Here is a 9,235-nt window from a genome sequence, read left to right on the forward strand (position 1 = left end):
AACCAACCAAGGGAGGGAGTCTTTGTTTCAAAACCTCCTGTAAATCCTGGGGCAGACCTCAAACTCTTGATTTCAAATCTATGTACTTACTCAAAGACCACAGACAAGAGTAGGAGGAATTGAGTTGGCCTCTGGAGATTTACTGAAATCTCCAAAGTTTCTGCGAATGACAAATTGGGATTAAAACACCATCTTTAGATGATTTAAGTGTAAATGAACAGAAACATATGGGTTATATTCTCTTCAAATTGCTTACGAGTCTAACAATTAAACACAAAAAGGTGCTTGGGGCAATAGGCTTACTGGGGCTTTATGAAGTACGGAAACAGTCCCTAGACTGGAGAATTGCTAACTTAAGTAAGAGGCCCAGGGAACCCCAAGAAATGGAGCCTGTATCCCCCCTCCTCCTCTTTCCACCTCTTCAGATCTCTCTGCATCTATCCTTCTCCGCAACTGCTTTTGTCTATCCATTGCTCCTATTTTTCTTTTCCATCCATTCCTGGGTTCAGGCTTCCATCTGGGTGCTCATGGACATCTTGAAAACACATTGCCCAGCTGTCTGAGAGCAGCAGCAAACTTACTGTGTGGGGAATTCTACCCATGATTTCCAACTTGAGAGGAGAGAAAAATCAGTAGCAGGTGCTGCGGCTCCTAGGGGAGGGTGTTGTTTATTGCAGCTGTCCTCTGAAGAAACATTAGGACGCATGCTCCGGCAGAATAATAGATTGCTTCATAGGACTTGGCTTTATAACCCATCCTTTATTTATTTCTCTGGTCTTTCGCCTTCTGGTTTGGTCTCCAGCTTATGCTTTGCTAGATACGTCTGGGACAAAGAAATGAAAGGCTGTTTTCCATTTGTTGTTGAGCATGGCAAAGGACTGTCCTTGCAACTTAGTTAAAACACTGCCTGATGACAGAAATTACATAATGATCACTCAAGGCAAGAGTGGGCTGTGGAGCTGGCAGTTTGCCTTGTTTTAAGGGCTTTTCAGAGAAGCTACAGAGATTATACAGTGGACAGGGATGGAGGTTCAAAATGGAAGACCCCCTTCTTAGTCTCCCTTCAAGCTGCTATCATGAAACTGAATGGCCCTAAATGACTGGCATTTCTGTTGCTGAAACTCACTTTGAGGGCTGACAGAATCTAACATCCAGGCCCTGCCTTATAGATGAGAACTTTATGCTGTGTTCTTGCATGGTGGATGCAAGACAAAGTAGTTCTCTGGGGTTTCTTTGATAGGAGCACCAACCCCATTCACAAGGGAAGCACCATGACCTCCTTCCGCAAGGTGCCATCTCGTAATAGCATCACAGTGAACTTTAGGTTTCATTATATGGCATTGGAGGTGAAATATGAGGTTACTGCAGACTAGGCACACTAGGAAGTCTGACAGAGCAAAGTACAAAGTTCTTGTCTCTCCTGGACTGTGGGGATAGCCTCAGCAGGGACACACATGCAGGGTGATTACCGCACCCTGGAGGGAAAAAAAAAAAAAGAATGAAATTCTAAAATTTTGTTTTGCCTTTATTTGCATAATTTAATGAGTTTCAGTGTGTATGTGTGTATGCGTGTGTTTGCGAGTGGTGTCTGTGCATGCATGTTCTCATGTGTGTAGGTCCTATGCTTGTGTGTAGATATGTATAGATGCCCACAGATGATGTTAGGTGTCCTCCTGGATCCCTTAATGCTTTATATGCTAAGACAACATCTCTGGCTAAACCCAGAGTTCACCAATCCCAGCTGCTCTAGCAAGCTGGTTTGCCCCAGGGATCTCCTGTCTCTGCGTCCAAAGCAATGGGCCTGCTGGCAGGTCATCCCATCTGACCAGGTTTTATGTGGGTTCTGGGTATCTGAACTCCTGTCCTTGTGCTTGTATGACAAGAACTTTATTTTCCATCTTTCTGGTCTGAATTTTAGTAGTTTTAGAGTGATTTTACTTATGCAATAATCAAGACATAAACTAGGCTGGTATATCACATCAAAAACTCCTTTCAGCCTCCTTCTGCTTTCTCAAACAGCGATAGATACGCATTCTGTCCCTTGAGTTTTCTTTTATTATACACATTCTACATTATTTTTGACTGAATTCTTGTAATCAGCACAACTATTTTGAAATCCTTCATATTGTGACAAATATTCATATTTTACTCATTCATTATTACATAGTGTTTTATGGAATGGAGATATGCCCATTCATCAGTTGATAGCCATACAGACTGTTTTCAGTTTGAAGCAGTTACAAATGTAAATTTCTCTTCATTTTCACCATTTTGCCCTATTATTTTGTAATAGCTGTCTTGATGGCTATAAAGTGGTATCTCATTGTGATTTTGATTCGCAGAAGGGTTGTATATCTTTCATGGTGACTATTATTTGTTTATAGTCTTTGGAGAAAAATGTAGTCAAATGCTTTTCCCAGTTAATTTCTCATTGCTGAGTTATAAGGGTCTAGTTGACATCGTCACATGCAGTTCAGACTTAAAAACCAACTTATTTTACTTAAGTAAATATATTGTAATTGGAGTTTGTCATCACTGAGTGGGTTCTAGAACATCTACCCCTGGACATTAATGAAAGCGAAAGAGAGAAAAGAAAGCATTTAAGCAGTCATTTGTTCTCTGGAATTGAGAAATAAGTGGCTGCATACCTACTTTTGAGGAATGGTGGGAACCTGAATAGAATCATTGACAGATATCCCTCATTTAATGAATTCTATTCTGGACCCATTAAATGTGTCTGCATTCCCTAGCCTACATTCTCAGTCGCTAAGCTGTTTAAAATCACGTAGTCCTCATTGGCAGTAACACTATGTTATCTCTTCTAACGAGCCACTCTGAGAGAAACATCAATTTCTTAGATGTACAGAACAGACAGCTCTGTACTGTATGGGCATAAGACAAGCATAATATACAAGTTCATACCCTTTTCTGGTTTCAGGTGAGAAAGAAATTTAGTTTTAGTGGAAATCTACCTATTCCTTAAGATGAAGTGATACAACTAAAAAGAAGCATTTAAAATGCAATATTCCTCCTTAAAATGTTAGCAGCCCTAATACAGATATTGTTGATATGGTCCACAGGGCACATGTATTGGCACCCCAACTTCCTTGAATCACTCATCTCCCCATAGCGAAGCCTGACTATAACCATCTCCAAAGGATGGGTTTTGGGTGGAGCCTCCCTCCCATGAGAACACCCTCCTGAAATAAATCCCCCCACAATAAATACATCATATTTGCTAGTGGAACCTTCAAGTGAGATTTCCTTTTGTGTCTTCTTTTTCTTGCTTTGTCAAAAGTGCATCACTCACCACCTCTAAATCTACATGACACTAAGCCAAAGAATCATTCAGAATAAAATAGGTGCCATCAATGACTCCTTCAGTCAAAGCAGTACAACGCATATGAGGGTCTTTGTCTTGGATATTTCTGGTGAGTGGGAAAATTGCAGTGGGAATGGCCTTTCTCAAGACATAATTGCTTCTTCTCTTCCTAGACTATCAGATACTTCCTCTCCCTTCCTCCTTATCTCCATCCATCCCTCCATTCCTCCTTTCTGTCTGTCTTCTTGTTTGATTGCTAGAATATCTCATATTTATAAAAATGTTCTATGAATCTACAAAAGCTACTACCTTCTCTTGTTATTATTAAGGAAAAGAAATAATCTGATGCCCACCCGTGCTGATCTGGATTTAACATGGTTTCCATGTTAAATGGGGGAAGTATCAGTGGCTGTATCAGATCTACATGCCATCAGGTAGAGCATCCATAGATTTAATTAAAACAAGGCTTCAAGCTGGGCACAGCGGTGCACTCCTGTAACTCCAGCACTTGGGGAGGCAGAGGCAGGTGGATCTCTGTGAGTTCAAGGCTATCCTGATCTACAAAGAGAGTCCAGGACAACCAGGGCTACACAGGGAAACTCTGTCTCAAAAATAAAAACAACAACAACAAAACAACCCAAAACAAAAAACACTTGATCTTAGCCAAAAGGCCGAGAAGCGATACCAAAACAAAAAACAAACAAACAAAAAAGTCTTAAAATTTCTTGAACATTTATTTATTGAGTTATATAAAAACACACATGCTAGTTAACTCTTAAATTATTTTTAAAATAAAAGCAATTACTTATGTAATAAAGTAACTACTTACTATAAATTTATATTCATTGTTATGTCCTGGAGACATGTTCTTTTCTACTTTTCTTGCTTGTTCTCAGCTCATTAATTCATTTCTACCCTGCAGTTTTTAGAGTAATATTAACCAAACTATAATGTGACTTAAAATTCACATATGGTAGTTCATCACGGTAATAATTTTTATGACTTACAAATTACTGATAATTCAGTGTCTTCCCTGCTTTTGAATCTTAACTCACAGAGTAAATCAAACTATACTCCCATGGCTTCTTCCTTTCTTTGTTGCTAGAGACAGTTTCATTTCATCAGGGAAGGTTCCTCTTCCTCACAGAACAACACTGCATTCTCACTGTGTCAAAGGCACATAGGTAAGTATAATCTTTATGACCTGGAAGTCACTGATTTATCTTTATATTAACTCTCGTGTGTCCTTCTCCCCATTGCTCAACCATGTCACCTAATGTCCCTTCTTTGCATCTACCTAGAAAATTGGATTTTGGTACAAATGGGGACATTAAATATACTAGAAACCTCAAATATATGAGTTTTTCTTAGCTGTGTATATCTGTATATCCACAAATAAGATACCTTTATGTAAAAGAGTGATACATATAATAAATGCTTTGTAAGTTTTAATAAAAGCTTTTGTGCCTACTGCATGAAAAGTCATGATAATCTAATAATATGTGTAAGTTAAGTGGTTTCAAAGTCTTTGTATTCAAGAAAATGGATTATTTTTAAAAGTTTTATAGTTTTTCACTTTCAAAGTGTACCACTGATCTATTCTGAGTTGTTGTTTTTTTTTTTAATATGGCTATTGTTCTTACCACTTACATCATCTGCTATAAGATTTGTGCTCTTTCAAGGCGACAATCAACTGGGTGCATTTCTGCAGGCCTGTCTCTGGTTTCTCTTCTGTGATCTGTTTATCTATATATCTCTTCTTCTGCCAGTATTATACTATCATTTTTAAAGCCATTTCAGTTTTTAAAACAACTTTTATTATACTTTATTTAGTGCGTGTGTAAAAGTGCATCTGCGGAGTTCAAAGGACAAGTTGTAGGAGTTATCTCTCTTCTTCCACTATGTGGATCCTGGAGGCAAACTCTGGTTATCAGGTTTGGCCACACGTGCCTTTACCCAAAAAGCCATCTTGTTGACCATCTTGATACCATACTATCTTAATTGCTATTGCCATTGTGTGGGTCTCACTACCACAAACTGATTTCTCACACTTTGTCATGCAGGCTGTTTCAGTTATTCTGAAGCCTGTAGTTTCTCATAGAAACTTAATAAATTTGTCTATTTAAAAAGTGTTTATTACTTCAAAAATCTGAGGGGATGTTGGTAAGAATTACATTCATGTGGTAGTTCTATGCATTTGTATACATGTGTGTACATTCATCTATACATTATCTTCATCTTATAAATGAGTTGGTAGAGAATTGGCTTTTCTTACCTCATGTGGAGGGTGGAACCCAGGGCCCTTGGGCATGTCAGGTGCACACACCATGACTAAGCAGCCCCAGCATGGATGCCTTTAACATACTGGCTTTCCCAGTGTGAGACATGGTGTGTCATCATTGTTAACTCTTTTATTTCTCCCATCAGCATTTTGTAATTTTCAGAGTATAAATCTTATCTATGTTTTTTTTTTCAAGTTTACACCTAAACGACTCATTTTCTTCAGGGAAAGTATAAGCGATTCTGTTTTGTCACTGTGGCTCATCTTCAGTACATAGCAGCAAACCTGATATTCATAGTTGATTCTGTTTCTACTGGGTTTGCCGAACGAACTTATTCTTTTTATTTATCATGTACTTATTTAGTTTTACTTTTTAAGAATCTATTACCTCAGTATGTACGTGTGCACAATGTGAGCATGTGCCAAGGCATCATGGAAGCCAGAGGACAACCATGTGGAGCCAGTTCTCCTTCTGCCGCCGTCGCTTGGATTTCGGGGATCAAACTCAAGTCTCCAGCATAACACACCAAAAGCATTTACACACTGAGCCATCTCACCGGCTCAACCATCATTTATTTTCAAAATTCATTTTCTCTGCCAATATAAGGCCTGTTTTGCCTTTTCCTTTATAAACATTTGCCTTCTATTTCATTTATTTGCCATATTGATGTACATCCTAGTTGCTTTCTCGTTTCTGAGATAACTTACACTGACAGAAGCATCTTGAGGGAGAAAGGGTTGATGTGGCTTACAGTTCTAGAGGGGGCTAGTCCGTCACGGTGGGGAAGACACACCAGCAGGCAAGAGAAACTTGGTGGCAGGAGCAGAAGGCTGGCTGGTCACATGATCTGCTGTCAGGAAAGAGGGAGTGAACAGGAAGACTAGAGAGCCTCAAGGTCCGCCCCCCTCCCTAGTAATTCACTTCTCCACTAAGGCTGATTCTCCTGTAGGTTCCTTTTTTCTTTTTAAACAGCACCAGCATTGGGGACCACATTTCATACTCCATCCCAATAATGTGGCTAGACCTCCCAGGATAGATCTCGGTACATGTGGCAAGGTTTGGCATTTTGTCTCAGGAGGGACATGTTGAGTCTTCGACCATTTAGCCTGATACCAACTTGCGAGTTTTTGTTTTAATCAAATTGAGTTATTTCTTTTTATTCTTGCTAACCTTTTGTCTTGATGGATGCCAGGTTTCATGTAATGTCTTTTGTTGTTCTTGTTGTTGTTGATATTTTTATTACCTTTTCTCTTTTAGCTTATTGGTAGATTGGTGTTTTGAGGGGGGGTGGAGAGGCATATTGTGCTGTTGTTAGAATCTGTAGATCTGCATTACACCCTGTTGCGTGGCTGAAGTAAAGTCAAGGACCTTTTTGGTTCTCTGTCTTGTAGTGGCATCAGATGCTAAGAGGGAAATGTTGAGATCTCCAGTCAGGCTGCCCTGAACCTCACCATATAGACCAGGGTGGCCTTGAACTCACAGAGATCTGCTTGTCTCTACCTACTGAGTGCTAGGATTAAGAACATTTACCACACCCCACTATAAGTTCTACTTCCTTTCATGGTGTCTCCTGACTTGTTATTTTCTAACAGAATCTATGATATATAAAAGCATTGTTATGGCATAATTTAAAATTTGTGTTTCTATCATTGTGGTTTTGTTATATGCTCTAATTTCATTCTAATGGTCAGAGACACTCTGACCAAAATCAACTTAGGAAGAAAAGAGATTTTTTTAATATGTGCTTAACATCCTGGGTCAATATTTATCACTGAAAAAAGACAGGAAAGGAACTCAAGATAGGAACACAAAGGCAGGAATCATAGAAGAACGCTTCTTTCTTGCTTTCTGCCTGGCTCACTCATGCTCATGTTCAACTAGCTTCCTTATGTAGCCTAGGACTGTTTCTCTATTGAGTGTTACTGCCCATGGTAGACTGAATCTTCCTGTATCAGTTACCAACCAATTAAAAAAAAAATCTTTTATAGGCTTGCTCACAGGCCAGTCCAATAATGACAGTTACTCAACTGAGATTCTTTTTTTTTTTTTAAGGTGATGGTAGGCTGTGTTAATTTGGCAGTTACCGCTTACTAGGATAAAATTATTTGCTTATATTTTGCCATTCAAGTCATCATTTTTTTAACTCCCAATATAAATAATTTTCAGTTATATTCTGGTCATTTTGACTGTGTTGTTAGGCAATTAATTCTGTTAAATATGTTATTTTAATAGGCTTAGTCATGTTCAGCAAATACTATGGAAGTTTATAGTTCCGTAGCAAATTTATTTCTAAACCTTTGCTTGCTACTCCATTCACCTGGGATATGGAGCAGAGGAGGCTCCCACTGGTCCTTGCTTAGAAAGTGTAAGACATTCTCCCAGCTCCTGTAGCAGGTGGAGTATCTGGACCATCTTGAAGTATAGGCCTGTTATTCTAGCTGCTTGTTATCGTGAGCATAGCTACGTGGAGAGAGTTGGCTCCTGGGCTGTCCACCTTTGGCTGACTCCCCATTACAGATCTGCTGTCCAGCAGAGAGACAGAGCACTTCCCAACCCAGGTGCTGGTCAGCTCAAGATTCCCATCTGTGCAGCTGGCTTACTATTCAGTCTACCATGGGCAGTACCATTCGATAAACAGTCCTAGGCTACACAAGGAAGCCAGTTGGACATGAGCATGAGTGAGCCAGGCAGAAAGCAAGAAAGAAGCGTTCTTCTATGATTCCTACCTCTGTGTTCCTATCTTGAGTTCCTTTCCTGGAGGAGGGGACACTGAGACTTATAGGGACAAAGAGCCTTTCTGGGTCAGGCCACCTACTGTGGTCTGTGATCCTCTTTTTCTGTCTGCTGGTGTTTCTTGGTGAAAGGCATCTAGGTGTAGCTTTGTGGGTTCTTTTTTCTTCAATTCTTCACAGTTTTCCACCTCTCTGACTCCCTAACACTAGATATGGAAGAAAAAAGGATAGAGAGTCAAGGGGGTGCCGTTATCTTTAGACTGTTAGTGCTGATTAAGGGCGTCAGGCTCCTTGGGGCAATTTTGATTTTCACCATCAGGATATCAGATTTTTCCTCCTCCTCCTTTTTTCTTTTTCTTGTTCTTTCTTTACACACAACTACTTAACAAACCACGACCAACAACCAATAACATCTAACCACCAACCAGCAAAACACACCTCCTAGGGCCCTAGCATTTATATGCCTCTGAAATCCCCAGAATTCCTAACATCACACAGTCACAAAAACTCTTCAGCTGGCAAAATCATGCCTTTGCTGGAACATGAGGCCAATCACAGTTAGCTGCTGCAAAGCAGCCCCATACCCCACACCTGGGATTAGAACAAAAAACGTATTCCTATAATATTTGTGTTTTAAAAAACAAAAAACAAAACAAAATTAAAAATTTCTCACTACATCTAGATCCCAATGGGAGCATGCTTCTCTTTCTACGCATTGTCTGTTGAGCTCCTGACCTACTCCTTGCCACTGCTTCCAGGCCTTTTGGTAGCATTGGACAATTCCTCTTTGATGAGGGAGAATGGGAGAGGATTAAAACTCCCTGTCTGCCCTGAGTTGGGGTTAGGTTTCCTCAAACACAGGTCTGTCCTATTCCTCCATGGGGAGCAATGGTTTGTAA

General features: G+C 39.8%; 1 pseudogene; it reads right to left on the bottom strand.

The window, feature by feature from the left end:
• Positions 1 to 3,847: 3,847 nt before the first annotated feature.
• LOC129678476 (U2 spliceosomal RNA) lies at positions 3,848 to 4,005 on the bottom strand (annotated as a pseudogene).
• Positions 4,006 to 9,235: the final 5,230 nt, after the last annotated feature.

Source organism: Psammomys obesus, unplaced genomic scaffold (assembly GCF_907164565.1).
Source record: "Psammomys obesus unplaced genomic scaffold, mPsaObe1.curated_primary_1811, whole genome shotgun sequence".
Taxonomy (NCBI): Eukaryota; Metazoa; Chordata; class Mammalia; order Rodentia; family Muridae; genus Psammomys; species Psammomys obesus.